Source organism: Panthera pardus, unplaced genomic scaffold, assembly GCF_024362965.1.
Source record: "Panthera pardus isolate Hobbes unplaced genomic scaffold, ASM2436296v1 HiC_scaffold_2, whole genome shotgun sequence".
Lineage (NCBI taxonomy): Eukaryota > Metazoa > Chordata > Mammalia > Carnivora > Felidae > Panthera > Panthera pardus.
In genome coordinates, this window is record NW_026526765.1 from 58,187,836 (window position 1) to 58,211,552 (window position 23,717).

At 42.1% G+C, this 23,717-nt stretch overlaps 1 protein-coding gene and 1 long non-coding RNA gene across 20 annotated transcripts in view; one reads left to right on the forward strand and one right to left on the reverse strand.

Moving 5' to 3' along the window:
• TENM2 (teneurin transmembrane protein 2) overlaps nucleotides 1–23,717 on the forward strand; it is a 1,291,038-nt gene that overhangs the window by 1,030,255 nt on the left and 237,066 nt on the right. The window lies entirely within an intron of this gene.
• LOC109267457 (uncharacterized) overlaps nucleotides 9,636–23,717 on the reverse strand; it is a 28,191-nt gene continuing 14,109 nt past the window's right edge. The window contains exons 2-4 of the long non-coding RNA XR_002080111.2: nucleotides 16,756–17,169; nucleotides 10,134–10,206; nucleotides 9,636–10,002 (exon numbers count right to left, since the gene is read on the reverse strand). This is a non-coding gene — a long non-coding RNA (uncharacterized LOC109267457). The remainder of the gene's footprint in view (nucleotides 10,003–10,133; nucleotides 10,207–16,755; nucleotides 17,170–23,717) is intronic.

A 23,717-nucleotide genomic window follows, 5' to 3' on the forward strand; every position in this document is an offset into this window, starting at 1 on the left:
CTTCTCGCAACTTTGTATATGAGTGTTATGTATTATTTTTTTAATTTAAAATGTATTAAATTTATTATATTAAGTTCATGTTTTTTCCATTACACCAAAAATTTTGTTTAGGCAAAGGATTGGCTGTTCACATTGTTTGCTGGGATCTGCTGACCAGCCTCTGAACATAGGACATTTTTACTTGAAAAATTTCCCTAGACCTAGAGTCTGATAAGCAACCCCATAAAATAGTACACTTAATAGGAAAGCTGAGGGACACCTGGGTGGCTCAGTCAGTTGAGTGTCCAGCTTTGGCTCAGGTTGTGATCTCATGGTTCGTGAGTTCAAGCCCCATCATCAGGCTCTGTGCTGACAGCTCAGAGCCTGGAGCTTCCTTTGGATTCTGTGTCTCCCTTTCTCTCTGTTCCTCCCCTGCTCGTACTCTTGTGTCTGTCTGTCTGTCTCTCTCTCTCTCTCTCTCTCTCAAAAATGAAGATTTAAAAAAATTTTTTTTTTAATAGGAAAGCTGAGAAAGCCTGGACAAGTTATGGTTTGCATAAATGACGTGCACCATGATGTTAAGACATTTGAGCTTCATTTTTCCCAGATCCATCAGGCAATAGAAGCTTTTATACTAAAAAGGTTTTTATTAACTTATCGTTATGACAAATGGTCAGCCATCCTTCTTTCTCCTTAGAAATGTGAAGTGGTCTAACCATTACACAGTAAGAAATTGTAGAGACTTGTGCCCATTTTTATTCAGTCTGTTTTTGTCCAATGAAGGCATTGTCTCCTCTTGAATTTACTTTAAAAACTATAAAGCTTCTCAAAAAAAGAAGCTGGCCTGTGATTAGCTTACATTTCTCAGGACCATAGCAGTGAAGGGTAAAAATCCAAAGAAAGGAGAATACATACTAAAAAAGAGTGGGATGAAGTTAAGACAAGAAGTAAGGAAAAGACACTAGAAGCTATGAACACAGTGATTAGAAACACTAACAAGCATTGCAGGCTGTGAGATACCATATGCTAAGCAAGATAAAACATGGAACAATTAGAAGCCAAGGATGGGGGAAAGGTGACACCCAGCACATCAAATGACATGTAATCTTCTGCATGATTTCTTGAACCAATAAGTCCAACCAAGGTAATGAGATGAAAAGCAATCCTTGAGAATTGCTTGGAGGTGCTGTTTCACCCCCTCATCTCACATCATTAAACTTTCTGTTCCCTCATGAACTACTTAGATAAATAACAGTGGACAGCTCAACATTTATCCAAATAAACCAGAAAGCCACCATGATAAAGGAAATTGAATTTATAGACACGGCAGGCTCTTGCCTAATAGATGAGAGTCATGTGTCTAATGTTGAACATCAATCTATATTTCAAATATGTTGTATGAAGAGGGGGCAGTAAAAACACCCCCTACAAAATCATTTCTCACTAAGGTTAGTTTATCTTGTGTTGTGTCTAATTGATACCCATGTAATTCCGCTACAGTCTTTGCTACTACAAATGATGTAAGAGATGGAAAGAGTGTGGCTGTTGGCTCCCAGGGAAGCGCTGAAAGTTGGGCTTAGAAAAATCACCTTTGTCTTCAGATGTGTTGTCTTTAGAATGACCCTTGAAGCCAGAAAGCAAGCATATTTGTTTTTTAATTAGGTGAGGGCATTCTCAAAAATCTTCTCTTCAGTCTTGATCAGGAATGGACATGATGGAGAATTATTTTATACTAGATCCTTTCCCTGACTTATTTTGCCCATTTTCATGGTGTAAAGGAAGGTCCAGCAGGAATATCTGAGCTGACACTACACTTTTAGCTCCTAATCAAATTCAATGTATTTATGAACTTGTAACATTTAGGAAGGTTTCCAAATTCCTACATGGGCATATGTTGGTCTAGGATAGGACACAGGTATGTTCAGGCTGGTAGCAACTCATTACTCAGCCAAATCTGGATTGGTGGGGGGTGGGGGTCGGGGGGCTGGGAAAGAGAAGGGAAAGGTCAGTCCCTCTCCATTTGGCATGTGTATGAGTGTGGCCCCCCACACCACTCCTCCCACAGATCCTGCCCCAAAAGTTCTGGTCAGAAAAAGTTTTCAATATGTGCACATCTTAATGAAATGTTTTGACAGCTACATTTAATCTGACTTGAAGGAAACCAGCTTGGGATCCTGCTTCCAGTGGTTTCATCTTTCACAGCGTTTGTTTGCATTCACAGAGATGTGGATGTCACTGCTCCTTCCCCTCCTGTCCCCTATTCTCTACGTTCTACCTTTAAGTATCCTTGGAGCAAGTCCAGATTTATTAAAATTAATATACATACATTACAGTTCACTTAATTTTAGACTTTTAAAAAATGTGCTGGTATGCCGACTGCAACTTTATCCCACCTCTTGTCTACCCTACCCCCACCTCTGCAGCTTGACTCTTTAGATGCGGGTGGTCAGGGCAAAAGGGCTACCCAAGGGCTCATGGTCTTAGCCCTGTCTGGGAGAAAATATCTCTATTTCTTTTGTAGGGAGGTGGATGCTGATTGCATGGTATTTTATTCTTCTCTTCAAAACTGACAGGAATTAAGCCTTTGGAAAGGTTAGCTGACCCAGCAGTGCTATCTGTATTGTAGTGAAATACCAATGGCTTGTTTTAATGTCAGAAGCAAATTGGAGAGTGGACCCGACTGAAATATCTGTGACTAAATTTGTCCTGAAGGAAGAAAAAGAATTGTCTCTCACGTTCGCATGACTAAGGGGTTTATTAAACAAGCGCTTGTGTACCCCACCCAGGGAGAATGCTGTCAAAACATGAAGAAAAAAAAATAGAGATCACATGAAAGCCGAGTCTGAACTCTTCTCATAATTGCATGTCTGAGTACTTTTGCTAATTTGCCCACGCCCTTTGTAATTCTTTCTTCATCACAACACTACTGCTGCCTCACCCTGACCAAAAACTTTACTTTGCCTGTGTCTTCGACAGTAGCATGAAACAAAACAACAAAACAAACCCCAAAACCTGGCTCCTTGAGAAGATACCCAGAGTGGATTGAATTGGCTCTTGGTTTGTCACCACACCCTTCAAAACCCAACAACCAGGTTGCATATACAACAGGGTTTCCTTCAAGGGGCTGGTCTGAAATCTCTGTCAGTGGAAATGTAGAGAAGGACTCCAGACCTGAAAAGGAACAAAGTGTGAATTGCAAAAAAGAAAAAAAAATTGAAAGGATTCTTGACATTGTGCACATGCTATCAAATTTTGGCTGATTTTCATTCATATGATAGGCCAAGTAGAGTGTAGGGGCTAATGTCAAGAAGATTTGTGTATGCCAAGGAGAAAACACATATTACGAGAAGAAGCAAGTGTGCACAAGGGACAGAAAATCCAGGAAGGCATCCCTTTGCGTCACCGTGGTATATATGGTGTGTGTTTTTTTTTCCTGGGGATATAAAGGGAGAAGGTGGCCAGATGAATAGCTAGAGAAAATTACAGTTTCCACTGGCTTCTATAGAACAGGAAGGAACCGCACGGTCACCATTGGCCTAGTGAATAAACGGAAGTTCAGGCTTCGTGGTCAGCTCAGAAAATCCTCTGACTTAGATTAAGCCAGTTCTTATTTTCCTGTTGGATGATGAGGCTACAGTTTTAGCTGATCTCTTCACAGCCCTGTTCCCCAGCATCCTAAGAGACTCTACCCATTTATCTTCGAAAGCCAAAGAAAAGAGCCTGATGTGAGAAGAGGGAGTAAAGCTGGTGGCCCAGGAAAGATTACTCTGATGCTGAATGGAGAGAGACTTAAAATCTCTACCCCTGAACATGTGATCATGGTAGCATCCTGAGGTTCTAGCACACAAGGGGTGACTGGGGACTGTGGTATCTTGACGGAAGTTTTGCCACACATGCAGAAAGGTTCTCTGCGTAAAAAAGAATTTTGATTTGGGGCTTTAATGCCTTTGAAAGCGCATCAAGAGGAACACTGACATGCTTTCACTGGAGCCTTGGAATCCTAAAATAAATAATAGAAAAATTGTGATTTAAAATATAATTCCAAATACTAACTGGGCCCCGCTGCCTAGATGAGTAATAGGCTTCAATAAATGTGTGACAGGCACAAGGCTCTTCAGTATGAAGAGTAGTGAGGCCTCAGAAATAGAAATAGGTTTTTCATTACATGAGGGATTATGTTCAGCCTGACTGTGGAGCCTGTTCGCGGGGCCACAGCTGCATCTTCTGCCTGCAGACATATTAACAGGTAATGGTAAAGCGGGCCCGCACAGCCTGAAACAGCGATTTGTTTTAGGCAAGGGAGAAAGGTCGCTATCTCCTGCTTAAGTCAGGATTAGCATTGTTTACTACACACTTTCCCTTAAACTTCTATTCCTCTGTGCTAATGAGCTGCAATTTGAGTCAGGTTCCACCTGGGTGCCTGCTAAAATCTGCAGGGAAGCCAGGGATGGAGAAGTAGGCATGGTTTTTGGGGTGGTGGTGGTTGCTGTCTTGTTTTGACCCACGTAAGCTCATCAACACACGCAAGCATGCTTCTCTTTGAAGATCATACAAAGTTTTATTGTAATTTCAAGCAAACTCAGCGATTCATTTGAGGCTCTCCTAATACAGGAACTCAAAGTCAGCACATGCACACTCTGGGCCTCCCTTCTTTTCAGGACTGAGATTTGGGTCAGTGTCAAGAAACTGAATTGAGTCCACCCTGTCTCTTAGTGGCCAAGGAAACTATGGGGTCCTGGAAGATGAGTTTCAAGAGGAACTTGAGAAAGGTCTGGGCACTTGGCCATAGAAAGGCACTCATGATAAAGAGAGTTGATTTCAATTTGAGATAGGTTTTCTTTTACACATGTTATCAACACAAAATTCCTGGCCTTTGTGCCCTCTTGGTTCAAATAATGACTCGTTGAAACTTCATACTTCCGACATCATTGTTCACCTGTATCAGGAAACCTGATTTGTATCTATAATGGCTCCTCACTTTAGTGGCCAGCTGGGCATTGGAATAGTCCCCTGAAGAAAGTTCTGGATTTAGTTTGGCTAGGTTGCCATCTCAACCCTTACCAACTGCATACTTTGGGGAAAGTAAATTTAATGTACTGAGCCTCGTTTTTCTTAACTGTAAGAAATGGTTAATAAATAACAGTTATAATGATGATGATACCTTTTTCATAGACTTTCTATGTGGCATTTAAAGTAGATATTGGTATCAATATTCATGCTATCTGTGCATTCATTCAAAAGAAAAAGTATACAGATGCTAAGTTGAAATTTAGGATTTAGGCTATCAAAGTTCAGAGACTGGAGGAGTTGAGGATGACCCAGTGAACACATTTGCATGCTGACCTAGCCCTGGGAGGATGGAGATGAATTGAAGTAGGAATGAGTTGAGAAGCACTGCAGGCAGCAAGGAAGGGGAGAGGCCAGAATTAATAAGGCATGGGGCAGGGGAGATGAGGAGCTCAGCCAGTGAGGAGAAGGGTGCCCAGTGAAGAGCGGTAGAAAATAGGAGGTGAGATAGAGCAGAACCAGGTGATAGATGGCATAGAAGGCTAGCAGAATATTTAACTTGGTTAGTTTGGCTATAAGGAGGTACTTAAAATTCATAAGCAGGAATGTAATATAAAATTATGACAAGCTGGGTTGTCTGGGTGGCTCAGTGGTTAAGCGTCTAACTTCGGCTCACGTCATGATCTCTCAGTTCATGAGTTTGAGCCCCGTGTCGGGCTCTGTGCTGACAGCTCGGATCCTGGAGCCTGCTTCAGATTCTGTGTCTCCTTCTCTCTGCCTCTCGACCACTCACGTTCTTTCTCTCTCAAAAATAAAACAAACATTAAAACATTTTTTTTAATTATGACATGCTATCATGATAGTTACCTAGCAGATGTTCCATAAATATTTACTTACTAATTGATTGAGGATTCAGGATAGATTGGGAAATGGGACAGAAGACAGGGAGACTTATACATAGGTTCTGGCCATAATCAGTGGGTATGTGAATGGGTAGATTAGAGAGGAATATGGAAATAGGGAAACAGTAAATCTGTGAGAGCCTCCTTCCAAAGAAGAAAAGGCAGATTTGTGATAGAATTTGTATAGTGCTGACTGGAGATGAAGAAGACTGAAATATCTGATATACCCTTCAGGTTTCTAACCTGGATCCGTACAAGAACATTGTCAAGAATGGTGTAACTTAAGAATTTAAAACTAACACCATCTTTAAATCACTGCACACTTTTCTAAAAGCATGGTTGGCCAAAACATTCTTTTATTGGCATGTAATTCTACCAGAATTGGCAAGGAGCTATTCTTTTTTTAATGCGCTCAGTAAATCTCTGTGCGGTTTCTTTATTAGGAGAGGGCCCTTTGATCCAGTAAAACCCATCAAGACCCCTTCTGAGACATTCACTTTGGATTTTGTATGAAAGTCTGTGGAGAAAAAGGAGAGCAGAATTGGGCTAAAACTAAACTCTAAAAGGCTAACCAACTGCCTCCATAACATTGCTCATACGTAGCGTAAATTTCATGAACCAAAAAGAGGCATCAGGAAATATGTGGAAATTCAGCATACCCATTTATAAATAGAAAAGCACATTCCAGGACTTGAAGGCGCTCACCTAACAAATGCAGAATGTGGTCCTGGGAGTCTGTACCATTGCCCTTTTTGATTTGGGGCAGTGAAGCTTACAAATAAAAATCTTCAAAGAAGAAAGTTGCCTTTTGATCAGCTGGTTAGAGGCAGGTTTGAAATTATGATAAATATGCTACATATTCACTGTATTAACAGGTTTAAACTCTAATGCATCTGCCTGTGTCTCTGAAAATGAGGCTGACTCACTGTACCCAGGCTGAAGGGTCAGATGGATGAGTTTGGCTATGGGTTTATGGATCCAGGCAGAGAGGGCCAGACATCAGGGAATGTGCTTGCACCCTCCTCCCCTCTGCCCTCCCTCTGCGCCATGCTGAAGTCTCCATTTATTTTCAATACTTTAACATCTGACCGAAGTGCATGAAATACCCTCTCAGACACTAGGTGCCTAGAGTAAAGCATAAAACGGCATGATTACCTGGGGAATTTTAGAGTCAGCTTCCAAACTAACCAAGAGAGTTTAGGCCCCAAAGGTGTTACGTGAATTACTGAGTGGATGAGGTTCAATTTAGTAGATAATTATGTCTCTGTACTTTCTTTTTGTCTTTATCCTACTTCTCACCTCTTCTGGTCTCCTTTCTGCTACAGGGTAGCAGGAGATAAGCCTCAGCCACAAAGCTGGACATCCCATTCCTATCCAGTTTTTGACCCTAAGCAATGGTGCAGGTCTTTAGGGACTCCTAAATCAGTAACCATTTTCCAAGCCCAGTTGGGTTAAGACAGATGTCAGATCTCTGCCTTCTCCACTTCAGCCCACGACAGGAATATCATGATGGTCTCATAAACCGACCACTGAAGCCTTTGGAGTCCTCCTGCAGCTTCCCCAAGGAGGGAGATCAGGGATCAGATATCACATTTGCATGATGATTAAATGTGGGGTGCATGCCCAACAAGCCCATAGTTCAATCATAAATGGGGAGAATTACTTTAAATGGCACTCAAATTTAGTCGACTTATCAGCTGGTTAGAATATTCACAGGACAATACGGCATTATTGTCTAAGAGCATTATTGTAGATGACAACTTTCTGAAAGCCTCTTTAAAATAGAAAGGAACGTGCTTTTAGGACTCAAAAATTGGTTGAGAGTTGTAAGACATCCAGGAGAAGTTTAAAGTGGAGTTGGGAACAGAGTGAACAGGCTCTTAACCATGGGTAAAATTGTAAGAGAACATCTTACACTATTCTTGTCATTTCTCAAGTGTATAATGAAATAATGTGTATGAATATTTTCATGCAGAACAGCCTTTCTTCCAAGTTTTGCCCTCTTCAGTGCTTCGTGGTACATACAACAGAGTCTTTTAGAACAGTGTTTTACAATCTCAAGACCAAGGGCTCCCAAAAAGATCCTGAGAGAAATGTAAATGAATAGCAACTATCTCTAAGACTGCATTTTTATAAGTAAATGATGAAGGATAAGGATGTTCATGGGGAAGAACCCTTGAAAAATCATTAGGAATAGTAGAGAATGAAAGTAAAATGCACATAATCCTATGCCAATTAGCAGATCTTTTATAGTCTGGGTGTGTGAGATGAGCTGAGGGCAAATAGTACTGCCTGTGTATGGGAGGAATGGCTTTCTGTATTCAAGTCAGGGTCGTGGCTAGAAAACAGGAATGAGGCTCCTTCTTGGGTTCCACTTCCTTATCATAACTGCTCCCCCTATGATTTTTTTTTAGCTTTAATAGCGCTTTGTGTGAAAAGGATGGATTGGAACCCACTAGGTCTTTTTACAGAATGTCAAATATTTTACCCATTAAGAGACTCAATTTGAAAAGGTCCTTGGCACAGATTAATGAAATAGTCCAAATATTATTCCTCCTTGTTCTGCAGTCTCGGAGTAATAACTGGTCACCTGGACCTTTGCTCATTAATGAGGTGGTCAGGGCTCAAAGATGTGCAAAATTCTTTTCTTTCTTCTTTTACTACTTTTTACACTGTGCGGGGTTATAGTGCATTGGGGACCACTTGCTTATCAACCCTAGTAACATTCACCCAGGGAGACTCTTTTTCACTCTGTTGCCCTTTGCTCTAACTCAGTGCACCCCCACCACATCCCTAGGAACATTTGACAGTGTCTAGAAGACATTTTTGGTTGTCATAGTTGGGGAACACTACTGGCATCTAGTAAGCAGGGGGCCAGAGATACTGCTAAACATCCTATAATGCATAGCACTGCCCCCCCCACAATGAAGAATCATCCAACCCAGAATGTCATTAGTGCCAAGACTGAGAAATCTTGTTATACTTGATTTATAATTGTGTCTTTAGGTATATATTTTTTCTTCTTTTACCACCAAAATGAAAATGAAGTCTCTGACCTCTGTATTGCCAAGTGTGGGTCAGCTTTGACTCTGTGTTGCTTATTCCTCTTGAGCCTGTTTCTTCATGCCCAAAGTCCTCAATCCCCTTCATGGAGGCAAGCTGTGGTGCTAAGTTCTGAAAAGTTATTTAACTAAACTGGTCAAATTTGTGCTGTGAAAAGAGGGTTCACCTGAAGATCTGTAATGACAAGTACCCCTGAATGTAAATCTTTCCCAAAGGACAATGAAGTCAGCCATTTATTAAGGACATACCATGTATAGGAACTTCACATTTCATGTCTGATCCAATCTTCCCAATGACTTAACTTTTCTATTGATAATTAAGGAAGGAGATTCAGAGAGGTTGAGTAACATGCCCACAGTTACACACTGATCAGTAGTTGGGATTTGGAATTTAAACATGGGTCCATTCAACTCCCAAGTCCACATCCTCACCCATATGTTTGCTGACATCAACCTAAAATTATGTGCCTGGTGACTTTAACTTCATGTGTTTCCATACCCCTAGAAGTCCTTGCAACTACTCTTAATGATATCACTCCCAAGAAAAGAGAAAAGAGAGTCCCTCTGGCCATGCAAACTCTGGTCAGCTGCACCTTACCTTTGTCCTAACAGCAGAGAGATGACACATTCCCTACTAGTTGTCCATGTCAGGGCATGCAGTAAGACCAAAATAGGCAGAAAGAAGTGGAAGATAAATGAAATGTACTTCAAAACTGAAACTCACAAGGAGGGCTCAAAGTCCTTCTCTGGATGGCCAGTCAAGACAGCACTTCAATGAGGGAGGCATTCAGCTACAAGTTATCATAAACTAACAACCATAAGAATGCTAACAGTGGTTTACAAAACTGCAAGGCTCTATGTTCCTTACATAGCTAGCTGGATATCCAAGGTTTACAGAAACTGGCACTGATGATGCTGCTCGGTGATGACATCCATGGCATGAATTCTTCCTTTTTCTCTGCTTTGCCCCTCTTGGTGCTTTAGGGTTTTTTACCCCTTGGTTTTGCTGCCTCATTGTAGCAATATAGCTGTTGCAGCTCCAGGCATCATATCTACCTTCATGGGGGAAAGAAAGAGGGGAGAAAGATTCAAGATCTCTGTCCCTTTTATCTGGAAAAGTCTGAATTATCCCCCTGCCCCACCGTATGTGCACACACACACACCCACCCCAACCAAACTTTACTTATATCTTGTCAGAATAGTGTCACGTGGCTGTCCCTTGCTCCAAAGGAGGCTAGGAAAGCTTTTCTAGACTCCTTGGAAACAAGAGAGAAGGGAAAAAAAAAAAGGTTGAAATTGTCTGATAAATCCAAAAACTAACAGTGTCTTTTTATAGTGATTTTTACACTCAAGTTTCTACTTTTCTGAAAATAGATACAACAGCTCTTCTAAGATATCTCTTTTATAGACATGTCCACTGTGGTACTCTGAAAGAGGGTGTGTTGGTTTGCTAGAACTGGCATAACAAAGTACCACTAAATGAATTGTTTGTGACAAAAGTTTATTATCTTGCCCTTCTGGAGCCTAGAAGTCAAAGACTAAAGAGTCAGGTGAGCCATGCATGTCTGAGCCTGGTTCATCCCAGGTCTCACTCCCAGCTTCCAGTAGTTCCTTGGCCATGACAGCACAGCTCCAGTCTTTACATGGCATTCTCTCTGTGTGCATGTCTGTCTCTGTGCCTAAATTTTCCTTTTTCACAAGGACACCAGTCATAGATTAGATCAAGCTCCACCCTAATGAGCTCATCTTAACTTGATCATCTACAAAGATCCACTCCCAGATAAGGTCACATTCACAGATACTGGCGATTAGGACTTCAACACCTTTGGTGGGGGAAGCACAACTCAACCTATAACACAGGATTTCTCTGAATCCTTCATAGTCTCTTAGTAGTAATGATGATAGGTGGTATTTTAGAGCAGTTACTGTATGCTAAGCAGTTCATATGGATATTCTCATTTAATGGTACCACTAGCACATAAGATCAGGACTATCATTATCTCTATCTCCTCCCATTTATCTGTTGACTACAAGGACTTCACCACAACCATTTACATCCCTCGTATGCCATGTATCTTGCTCATAAATGCTAAATAAGGCCAGACAAGTTGATTTAAAAAAGCTTTAAAAAAAAGTTGGTTTGTGTGTTTTTTTGTTCTCAGAAGCTTTCTTTGCTGCCTTAGAAACACAAATAAAATACTTCATTCCATGCGCTGGACGTGATGGGCTCCTCTTATTCAGATGCAGAACCATCTGCGCAAAATACTTCATCAAATTCATCAAAAGTTCACTCAAAAGATGAAATCGCCCTTTGGTGGAACAGTGCCCAAGCTGAAGGCAAATGATATATAGAAACCCAAATGTGACACCTTCGAGGCACAAGCAGGCACTGGGATCCTGCCCCCAACTCCTGCCCAGGCTCATAGGTGACTATGGTTCTGCTCTGGCAACCCAGGGAAGAGGAGGGAGAGGAGGAAATGGGGCTGTTGACAGCCATGCGGTTCAGGAGGCAGCAGTGCTGTCTGTCCTGGTGCATAGTGTCCTGCTGGCCCTTATCAGCCATCAGGAAGCTGGCATTGATCTGTATGGTCTGGTGCCACTTCCCCCTGCTTTACACACATTGCTTTGGCTAAACAGCACCGTAACCGATCCTTCTCACCATAAAACAGCCTTAGTAGCCACTTACAATTGTCCAGGGTTTTGCTGTCATCCTCCCCCCCCATAACAGGACCACAAATGGAAAAGAAGGCTGCTTCCTCATCCATATAATACTGGGGACTTCCTGGGAAATTTGGCTTTTTTAAGGGTAATCACAACAGTTTCTCATTTCCTCCAGACTAGGGGCAGACCGTGCAAGAAATGATAGTGAAAAGCAAGTAATATTTTATGTTTCTGTGGCACCTCATGGTTTAATGTGGTGGACAGGCATATGAGGCAGGCTCAGGGAAAGGACTTGTCCAAGGCACACAGCTAGTAAGTGACCACTGTGCAGCGGGTACCCAGGTAGTCGGTGTCCAAATACTGTTCTCCTTCCACAGTGACATTGAGCGCTGCCGCAGAAAGCTGTCATGCAGTGCTTCTGATCTGAGCTGACAGAAACTTCTCAAATCAGAAAGGGAAAGAATTCCGAATAGAGGAGTAAGGCACCTATCCCAAGTGCTGTGCCTCAGGGAGAAGCTGATGCAGGAGATGATGTTACTGTAAGTGACCTCTCCTGGGTGGCTTCCTTTAGTTTGGGCTTTGTCCACTCCACAATTGTTCCTTTTTTGTGATGGGTGTGTCTAGCTCCTTCTCTGACTCAGCAAACAGCCCTGAGAGAAAGATCTTTCTCATTCTGATTCCTGAGGATAAAATCTCTTTCAAATCCGAATAGAAAGAAAAACTGTGGAAGGAAGCTAAAGTTGTAGCAGCTAGCATTTCATAAGCACTAAAGATGGATGCTTCAGGTTGAAGGCTTTGATTGGATAGCTTATTTAATTCCCCTCTTATTGGTAGAGGTGAGAAGAATTGTCCCCATTTAACAGATGGTAAAGCTAAGCCTTAGAAATTTTAAGTAATGTGCCCAAGGTTGTACAGCTGAGGAGAAGCAGCATGAACAAGAGGCCTGTATTCTGTTCCTTCCTCTACTGTTAACTTGCAGTGTAACCATGGACAAGGATTTACCTTCCTAGGGCCTCAGATTCCCCATCAAAACAATCATAGCATTGACATAGCACTCACTATGTGCAGGTCGCCAGGCTTTGCCTACACCATCTCATTTCATCCCCACAACTGTGGGGATTGTACTATTTTTATCTCAATTTCATAGATAAGGAAACAAAGGCTCAGAGATGTCAAGTGACTTGTCCATAGTCCCACAGCCAGGAATTGCATAAGCAAAGCATACATGCACTCAAACATTTGCTCTATGACCATAGGTAACCCTCAAGTTACTTGAGCTCTAAATTTCTATCAATCCATTATTTTATCTGAGTTATTAACATTGATATGTACCTTTCCTCCCAAGTGTAGCAGGTCTATAGTGAGTTTTTGTGGTATTTCAAGGAACAAGCACTATCTTTATTTTATTTCCACTTTACAGATGAATAAATTGAGGTTCAAGTCAAATAAGTTGCTTTAAGTAATACAATCAGTGATAAGCAGGAGTGTCTTCAAAGTCAGACCTCCTGAATTCCAGTTCCATGTTAATCTAGATGCTGTGGACTTGACACTCAGCAACTATGTTTACTGCTTCCTAATCTCTTGAGCATCCCCCAAGTGTCTTAGCAGGACATGAAAAAAGCAGGTTGTTTAGTGGCTAACAGCAGATATTCTGGAATCAGAATAGGGCTACAATCCCTACTCTTCCAGTTACCACCTATATGACTTTGAGCAAATTACTTAACTTCTCTGAGATAGTTTTGTTCTCTGTAAAATTGTAATAGTAAATGCATCTACCTCCAAGAGTGGCTACAAAGATGAAGCCAGATGTTTCATGCACAGCTTTTGGCACAGCGGTTGGTATAAAGTAAGCGCCAAGTAATTGTTACAAGGGATTAGAGTGCACCTTCTAGGGTCACCAGACTGAGCCAGCCCAGGACTACCCGACATTGCCTGGGGCTCCTTCTCCTAGCAGGCACCCTGCTAATGCTCCGTACACCTGCCTTGAGCCTAAATGCTCAAGGTAGCATTAGACAGCTGCTTCTTCTGCCCTCAGGATTTCTTTGCTCCTTTTGTCCTGACCCAGCTAGAGGGACCTCTAAAGGAGAAGGAGTGGAGACAGTTCATGATTAATTTTAGAAGCAGGGGACTGAGGTGGAAAGAATGTGGATTTGGATCTGTTAAGGCTTGGATTCAAATTTGGATATTGTTTAAAACCCCCCTCAGCATCAGATTATCATTCTAAAACAAGGATAACAATGCCCATTCCTGCAGAATTATCATTAAGACTAAACAAGAAGGATGGCTGTAGAGTGCGCTGAATGGAATAAGAAAATGGCCGTCAGTTTTAGATTAGCCAACCCTTTTGCAGTGGTCAAGTTGTGGTGGGCCAATCAGAAGTGATCTGAGCTCTGCAAATGTTCTCTGCTCATTTATTTGCCATTGTTTGTATTCTGAACTTTTGTCACTCTACCTGCGACTGTTGGGTCTCTTATAGCGTGCGACTAGCAAATTGCTTTTGAATGACATGTAGCTATTTAATTTTTATTGGTTAGAGAGTTTTTATTGATTATTGACTATTGATTGTTATCACAAGGAAAGCAGCATTCCCAACAGGATGGTCACAAGCACCCAGCCCAGGGTTGGAGCCTCTAAACCATTGGTAGGTTCACCTTCCTAAGAATCAAGAGGCTCCACTGGCTTAATGATTACTCTGATTATTTTCTCAGTTATTGGTATTTGAGAAAGAAGCTCTGTCTTTGAAGCAGAGGATGGCTTCAAAGTTTATCATGCCATTTTTGCCATTCATTGTTGATGTTGGGTGAATCCTCTCCTGTCACTTTCTTCTGCTCATGTTAGCTTTCCTTATTCCTTCTCCATCTTTCCATCTTGTTCTGTCTAATCTCCCTCTTCTTGAATTTCTTCCTCATCTACCTCTCACTTGCTAGCCACAACTCTCCCACTGGTGGGTGATGGAAGACCTGTCTTTATTTAGCTTAAACTGTCTCTTCTGCCTTATGGAGAAATTAACTGCCTACCAGCATCTTGGAATTGTTTGTAACGTTCACAGGAAGTAATACAAGTTCAATGCTTTTAAAATTCTACTTACTATAGAAATACAAGAATTACTAGTCTTTCTCTCTTTTTCTTTCTTCCTATTCCTCTTCTGCTCCCAGCATTAAGTCTTATTTCTTCTCTTTCTCAATTTATCCAGCTCGCATAATTTGCCTTTTCATTTTGTGAATGGAGATAATTTGTGAATAGAAATTACTTCCAAATGTTTCAAAAATATTTTCTAAGCATTTGCTTTAACATGGTCTTGTGAGCTTTTTTTCCTCTTTCTTTTTTTCATAAAGAAATAAGTGTTTCCAGGAAAACAGAGCCTGGAGGAAAAAAAGGATCAGATTACCCTGTATTCTTGGGTCTCTTTCATTGATTACAACTTTGGGTCCCTGATCCCTAGAGTAACTTCAGATATGGACTTTCTCACCCTTGGTGGGAGTGGGGGGCAGTTTTATTTGGACCGCTGTCCCAGAACTCCCAGAAAGGAATTGTATGGAGGGAGGAGAAGAGAGTTGTGAAAATAGAGCTAGTCGAGCAGCTGAGGGCTTTTCAGGAGAGAGAACCTCCATGTCAGTGTTTTACTTTTAAGCCTCATTCCCAAGCTTGAGTGGATTCTAGACTACCTCCTGAGAACTGACTCTGCCCTTGATCCATTCAATCAGCATCCATTTACTGAATTTTCCTCCTAAGTGCTGAGACCCCAGCAAAGCAGAGATGAGTAACCAAATTCCCTGCTCTCCAGAAGGTCCTCATCACACAAGGAGGAAAAACAGATGTGCAAACAATCAGTGATACACAAAACTAAGGGTACTGTACTGTGCTCTGTACTAAGTGAGTGGGGAAAGGAAAAGGATGACTTTATCTGAAGCTTTCAAGTACATCAGAGAGGAGGTGCTATTTGACTTCTACCTGGAAAGGTGCACAGGAGTTTGGTGGAAGATAAGGTGGGAGAAGTCCGTTTCAGGAATAAAGAACACAGTGATTAAAGCCTAGGAAAGTATGGTGTTGTAGTGAACCACATATCATTAACACTGAACCAAAAAAATATAGGATGCTGAGGTATTAATGGAGACAGGACTAGAAAGAAGAGACAAAAGAAAAAGAGCCTGTTTGGATTTGATTCTGAAGTGATGTGCAAGGTGCTGAGAATTCTGAATAAGGGAAGCACAGAAGCAGTCTGCCAGCCCTATGCAGAATGAAGTGAGTGGGTCAAGACCAGAGGTAGGAAGAGACCAGAGGTAGGTGGCCATTTCAAAGCTCAGAAAGCAGAGAATGTGGATGGAACAAGGACAGAAGCAGGGAAGCCCAAGAGTAGAACAGTTATGAGAGAGATATCTTGGAGGTTGAATGTCCAGGTTTGGTTACCAAATCTTGTAGGAATGTATTTCCTAAGTTATTTTCACATGTGTAATGGAAAAGTTAAGACAGTAGAATTAGATTTAGTAATGTTCCTGTCTTGTCACTGAATGATGTTTGAAGGACAATAGTTGTTAGGGGAAGGAAAATGCTTAACAAACATCCACTTTTCCTCTTCCCTGGAAATGACATGTTTCACCTACCCAGTGATCTCATTGCCTAAGTATAAGAAACAGTCACAGTACAGGTGATCTGAGCTGGGCTTCATTTAGAGAGGGGCAGGGATTTCTACTTATGTGACAATTACATACTGGGTTCTCTGAGGATTAGGATCCATACTGGGCTGGGTTGAGAGGGGCCAGGGATTAGATTGTTAGGATTAACATTCAGTATCAGATGTGGGGGATAATGTTGAGGATATAGATAAAGTTGATTTCGACCTTGACCCACACAAATACACACTAACCACTTAGCTACAAAAGACGGGGCTGAGGGTTATAAGGTGATCCCCAAGATGTCTTTAATGGGTGTTTGGAGTCTCTCATTCTCCAGAGATAAGTGAGAGAGAAGGATTCTCAAAGAACCCTCCTTCAGAAGGAGGGGCACAAGCCCCACATTCTTAGAGGAAAGGTCTTGGAATAGTGTCTGACTCCTGCTCTCCTTTTCTTCCTGTGAACATTAATTTTATGCTTTTGCAGAGTAGGAGGGAAGAGGGCATTTTTCAATCACAGCATGTTTGACCTTACCTGGTTATCCCTATTTTCATATGTTTCTGGCAGTAGTGTTTTGCTTTGTTTTCTCGACAAGAGCTGCCTGCCCCTGACAGCCACTTCATTTCAGCAGCTTGGGTAGTAGATCCTGAAAACGATGGCCACTTCCACCTTAAGGTGTGTCTTTCAGTGATTGTGGTGGGGTAGGACGGAACTTCTACCAGACGGCTTCCCAAACTGAAATGTTGGCTTTTCTGAACTTCAGAAGTTGCTAAGATACTGTGTGTCTTTGGACACCATCCAGGCTGTTTCCTTCCACGCTCACAGCTTTGACGGAATATTTCCTCTCCCTGATATCGTTACAGAGGTGACATGCCAAACCAAAGTTAGAACTGTTACAAGACGTTTCTTTGACTGCAGTTTTCCTGGGTCGCCCATTCATCTGCTGTGCTGGAAGAAAAAAGTAAAAATCAAAAAAGCTCTATTAAATAGATATGCCAAGTAACGAGGAAAAACAGAAAAGTTTCTTCAACTTTTATATGCTCAGAATTGTCTCACAAGCATATTTTTGTTCTTTTCCTCTATTTAAAAATTGATAACCTAGAAATAAAATCGAGAGAGGGCCAGAAATGGTTTGTGGCACAAAAGTGGCACCTACTGGTAAGCATTGGCTGAAATCTGAAGTTTAGATTTGTGCATGACCTTGACCAAAGTTATATCCTCCTGAGAAGCCTTCCTAATGATTTTCTATGTCTGGAAGGGCAAACCCTCTTTAGATGTATAAATATTAAAAAGCACTTCTTAGGCATGAGGGCACTGGTTTCAGGGCTACAGAATGACTTTTTCAGCTCGTAATTAAAAACATCTCCTGGATAACTAACCAGCAGCACTGTTTGCCCAAAGGAGCAAATGATTTAAAACTGGCTGGGTTGTACAATGAAAGGGGTGTGACCTGTGGGTATCTGTTCTTACCTCTGGTTTCTAGAAGCATCTACCCAGCTCCCCCCAGCCTCCTCCAGCCATTGGGTTCTTGACATCCACAGCCTTCCTTTACTTCGATCTTCGGGATTTTTACTTTATCCTGGTGCTATTTATTTTACGTTTTCATTTCTATGTATTTACTCTGTATCTAAATCTATAGAACTAGTCCTTAAAGGAAAACCATGGCTCCCTCATTTACAGCATACACTTGAGGTTTGTAAGTTTGACTGCATTGAGCAGACAAAATAATCACTTTTGAAGGACTATCAAATTTTTCAAAACTGGGACTTCTACATATTTGAATATTTTCCTGTTTAAGAGGCAGACTCCATGGAAGGATGCAAAGGGAACGTACATTATCAGTTACAAAGATTTGTGATTTGTCCAGTTGGATACATGGAAAGGAAGAGCTTGACATCTACCCCTTCCAAATGGTAACAGGCTTTTCTTTTCATTCTCTCCTTTCATCTTTAAAACAATCCTGTGTCACAGGTACTACTGTTAAAGACATTTTATAGTTGAGAAGCTGAAGCCTAGAGGTTATTTGTCCACTGATATATGGCAATTAAATGGTGGCCATATTAGGAGCCTTTCTGACTCTAAAACCCATATTGTACCCATGGTGACATAAGATGACAACCTTTGTTCGTTCATTCATCCATTCATTCCACGGATATCCATTAAGTACGTACTAACAGCCAGGCACTGTGCTGGCAGCTGGGGTGCGTTGCTGAGGAAGAACGAACAGGTGCCCCACTCCTATGAAGCTGACTGTAGTGTCAGTCAGAGTCTTCATGTCCCAATTTGCTCTTTGCTCTCAGGTTTTGTCGGGTTTTTTTTAACCCCTGAGGGGAGGAGTTGACAGATTGTGAACACCAGTAGTTATTGAATTGGTCTTGTCCCAAGGCTGCTTAAAAACAGTTTTCAGTGAATGCCAAGCCCTGAATGTCTCCCACGTCCTACTGCAAGAATTAAGAGCAGGTTCTGTCTCAAATGTCGAGCCACCATCGGTCCTGAGATGCTGTGTTGGGCTTTTTCTCAGGAAGCACTTTTTTCTCCATAGCTCTTCAGTCTTCTACCATGAGGGTTGAGTTTTGTTTTGTGCATTTAACAGCTGTGGCTCCTAGGCATGGGTGTAGCAGGATTAGAAAGGAATGGCGGGGGTGAGGGAAGACAGATTTTTGGAGCTGCTAGAAAGATTCCCCAAGATGAAGAGTTCCCGGCATCTCTTCGGTTGCTCTTAGAGCATGGATAGGGTTTCTTTGTTTTTCTTTTTAATCTTGAAGGGCAAGGCATGGGCACAGCTTGACCTTGGAGTTGCCTCTGCCCTACTTCTGCACACTTTCTCTGTCCAACAACGCTACATGTGCCAACTTCCGTGTCCTGGACCCTTCTGCATCCTGTTAGACACCTCTACTGTACTCCTCCATCTTTCTTCAGTCAGCGGACAAAGTTTGCCTGCCCACCCCACCTGAGCAGTGAGGGACCTGGACCCGGATTAGCGGAACAGTTTTCACTGCTGTCAGCATGGGACCTAATAGAGTTGGTAGAGAGGGTTCTTTAGAGGCGCTGGTCCTGACAAGGAAAGCTTCTGTAATCTTGCCTTTGTTTAGAAATATGAACTTCGAAACCCTACTGCAGAGAGTGTCAGCAGCCACGCTGATCCGAGGCCTTGGGCAAATTCATTTGAATTGCTTTGAAATTGGATATTCAAAATTCAATAAAAATAAGCCAGCCTGATGGTACAGCTGCAACATTGCACCCATCCAGCTGGGTAAGCCGCAACGATTTCCAGGCCTCGGACTAGCAAAGCCTGAGTGAGATGGGGAGATACGCGCCCTGAGCTGCCAGAGGACTCTTCCTGGCAGGCCAGCAGCCCCACGGCTCCCTGCCAGCCCACTCAAGGGGCGGGGCTGGCTTTGGCGCGCATCAGCCCTTCTCTCTGGCCTGCCCAGGCAGGGACACCATGCCTGCCTCAGTCGTGGCCAGGGTCCAGGAGGAGGGAATTCCTCAAGGGCGAATGGATGGGGTGTCGGAAAAACAATAAAATCACAACACTCCAGTTGTTTGGAGGGAGTATGGACTTCCCAAATACTCTGCCGCAGATCCAGGGCCATCAGACACATAGGCGGGTTTAATTAAATTGTATGCAGATGTAGACAAACACCGTAATTTGCCCTTGAGCAAATGCTACTGCTTTTGCCTGTTAACGGGGACTTGACCTCCTGGATGGTGCTTTTCCTACCTACTCTGGAAGGCCCCTCTTCATCATTGCCCATTTGGAAAGGCTATTTATTCTCACTTTCCCCTAAGACTGAAGCTGTTTGATCTCCCTGCTTCAAGATAAGGTATCACAATTGTGAATAAAAACTGGGAAATGCCTATTAGACATACATATACAAAAGGAGATATATATATACTATATATATATATATACACACATACATACATACATATATATGTGTGTGTGTGTGGACATGTACGTACATATATGTACATGCACATTTATATGCATTTATGTATACATATACCTATACGTTTATAGATAGACCAACCTATGAGAATTCATATGTAAAAAGTGTGTCTTGTTACCCCTAAGAAACCCTGTTCAGTTTTCACAATTGGACCCATCATACTACCATGCATGAGTACAGCCTCTTTCTTGGGTTGAAATCAGTGCGTGTATGAAGTGCCTTGAGACAGATTCCAAGAGAAACATATCCGTTAACCTTCTGATTGTCGCACTGTGCCACCCACAGTACCATACCTAAAGAGGGGTAATTGGAGCGCCTGCTTGCAGGGACATTGTTAGCGGCCCACTCTATTGGCCTGCGTTATATATTGCCAACCACTCAAGGGCCAGCCGTGAAATTTAATTTGGAGTTTTACAGACACATTCTGAATCCGAAATCTCAATAATAACTTTCCCTTTGCTCAGCCTTTTAACTGTGAAATTCAGTTGGGGAGTTTCGAAGCAGCAGGTAATGTCACAGCACTCCAGAGGGATTTTGCCAGAATTCTACTAAAGTGCTTGCAAGTGTCATTTCCATATTTAACTAATTTCAGTTTTTAATTAGCTCCATGTGAAAAATGAGAGTTCACGCTGAGCTCCTCTGTCAGCACAGACGCTTGTTTCCTTTCTAGGATCTCAGGACAATTAAGAAAAAAATAGTTGATGCTACAGTAAGTGTGATCATGCATAGCTCTCTCAAGCCATAATGTTGTTCATTGACAGTGAGAGAGTGGCACCGGCCGGCCTGCTTGCCAAACTGAGAAAGAGCAGTTTGAAAAAGGGGTTTTGGATGCAGATCTGTGGATCCCAGGATCTGAATGGTTTTTTAAATGCAGGCAGTGTATGCTCGTTCCTGCATTTTCCAAGATGACCACAGATTAGTTTTTGAGAGAACACTGTATGTAATAGGTAACTGCAAAAATGGTGTTCCTGTGGGACATAAGTGTCCCCGGTGCCACCTGTGTGCTGAACTCCTGCATCCAGGTACCTTTAAGGTCATTCAGTTTCAGATTCTTAAGGCTCTTGGCATACGAAAGTAACTTCTGTACGATTAAGTTTCAAAATGCAGTTCAGACATGGAAATTTGTTAATCCTACATTCAAAGTGTAAATTTACCACTTGGGACCAACATGCAAATGAAAAACTACATACTCTTCAAAAAAAATGTATTGAGAGGTTCTGTTTTGCATAAACTGAAAAATATTTGATGTGATCAGGTTTCTGAAACAATTTCAAGGAAGCCAAACAAAAGCAGGCCCTGCATTTCATTTGCATAGCATCCATGCTAATGGCATTATTTGTTTAAAAGAGCAGATTCATTAAAAGTTTTGAAAATGATTAAAGTAGAAAAGTGTTTGATACTTGTCTTTAGTAGCAGTTCCTGGAAATTGGTTTGGAAAGTAGAATCTTTCTCTTTTTTTGTGTTTTTGTACATTCCCTGTGTTTTGGTGTTAGATAATTGTTCCTTTGGATAGTGGACATCGACAGATGATGCGATAGTGAGAACACTAGGTATCTCCAACAGGAATTGAAAATTGGAATCGATGTGGTAAAAAGAAGCCCCAAGTATTGGGTGTATGTGGTTTGATTGGAGTGGAGTAGAATATGGGTAGATTTTTCTTCCATGTTCTCTTGTCTACTGACTAGGCTTGAGTTACAAAGAGCAAACATATTTGTAGATCAAGTAGGCTGCCTTTTTGGTATAGATTTAGAGAAGCACATGTCCTGTGGAATGCCAGAAACTCCACCATTCAAGATTTGCTTGTATAAATCACACATGAAAAGATGGAGGCAAAGTTCTGAACGTGAAGAGACCACCCATAAGTTAACGTAACTTCCACAATGAGTAGCATTACCCGGCAAGAAGGGCTTAATTTGCCAGTGGGTCTTGAGGTTGGGATTTGATCTCCCTGTTTGAGACAGCTGCCATCTCAGCTCAGAGGGTGTGATCCTCCCCTCCCCAGGCTGTGCTGGGAGTGGATGGGTGACCTGAGGAAAAAACAACAACTTCTAAATCAGAGTGATCTGTTCAGTGATCTGGAGAATGATTGCAGTTTGGATCTTTTCTATTTCTTTGTTCTTTTCAAGGTGTGAAATTAGGCGGGCCTCTTCTGGGTCTAGGGGGGGAGGGGTAGCTACACTAACAAGGAACTTTGTCCTTACATCAGGAGGCTTGGCCTACAGTTCCTTTGAATGTTGAGGGCCACTCTGAAAGTGCAAATAGCACTCAGAAGCGGTGTCCCCCTAAACATTTATCCACTGGCATGGGGATCAGCAGTCAGCAATCCCAGAACAGGGAGTTCATGTAATAGAACTGTAAGAATGACACACATTCTGGAGGGTGGAATCAGAGTGAGCAGCAGAGGATCTAGAAGGTCACAGACTTGAGTCAGAAGGAGAAATGCAGAAATGGACAGTACTTTTTGAGAATTTTATGTGAATTCTGGGCCTGACAACTAAGGGTCAGACCACAGTTTTGTCACCAAGCACTTTAATCTTAGGTTTACTAGTCATCCACTTATTCATGTATTTATAAAACAATTGTTTTCTGGTACAAGGTAAGAGAACGGGCTCCAGAATCCGGACTGCTCAGGATCAAATCCCAGTTTTTCTACTTACTAGCTACATGAGCACAGCAAGATTCTTAGCCTCCCTGTGACTCAGTGTCCTCCTTGTAAAGTGGGCACAATAATAGTGTTGTCTTATAGGGCTTTTGTAAAGATTAAATGAGATAGTTCTTTTAATTTTTTTTAATGTTTATTCATTTTTGAGAGAGAGAGCATGAGTGAGGGAGGGGCAGAGAGCAAGAGGGAGACACCGAATCTGAAGCAGGCTCCAGGCTCTGTGCTGTCAGCACAGAGCCCAACATGGGGCTAGAACTCATGAACTATGAGACCATGATCTGAGCTGAAGTCAGACACTTAACTGATAAAACCACCCAGGCACCCCTAAATGATATAGTTCTTAAATAACCTTTAGCACAGTGCTCAGCAAAGGAAGGTACTGAATAAAGACTTTTTATTGTGCTAGGTTCTGGGTGTACAATAGTGAACCAGACAAACTTAGTCATTGCCCTTCAAGGATATACAGCAGCATACCCAAATAGAACCACTCAGTATCCATGCAAGGGTCAATCAGCTTTCCAGTTTCTATATAAAAAATAAGGATATCAAATTCGGAGTATAGAAAAGGACTATCTCAGCAAAAATTAACTAGTTAAAGCAACTTATTAAAATAATAATCCCTCCCATGGACAAAGTGGTCACACGTACACCTGCCAGAAAATTACCCACACCACACATAGACACTTGCGTGCACGCGCATGCACACACACACATGCGCGCGCGCGCGCACACACACACACACACACACACACACACACACACACACACACACACGCCTAGGAGATGACCCTGAAGCACATTTCCCAGAAAGCCTACAGAGAACCAAGTCACCCTCACCTGATGAAAGTTGGCTCCTGACCATGGTATGCAGCACAGGCTGT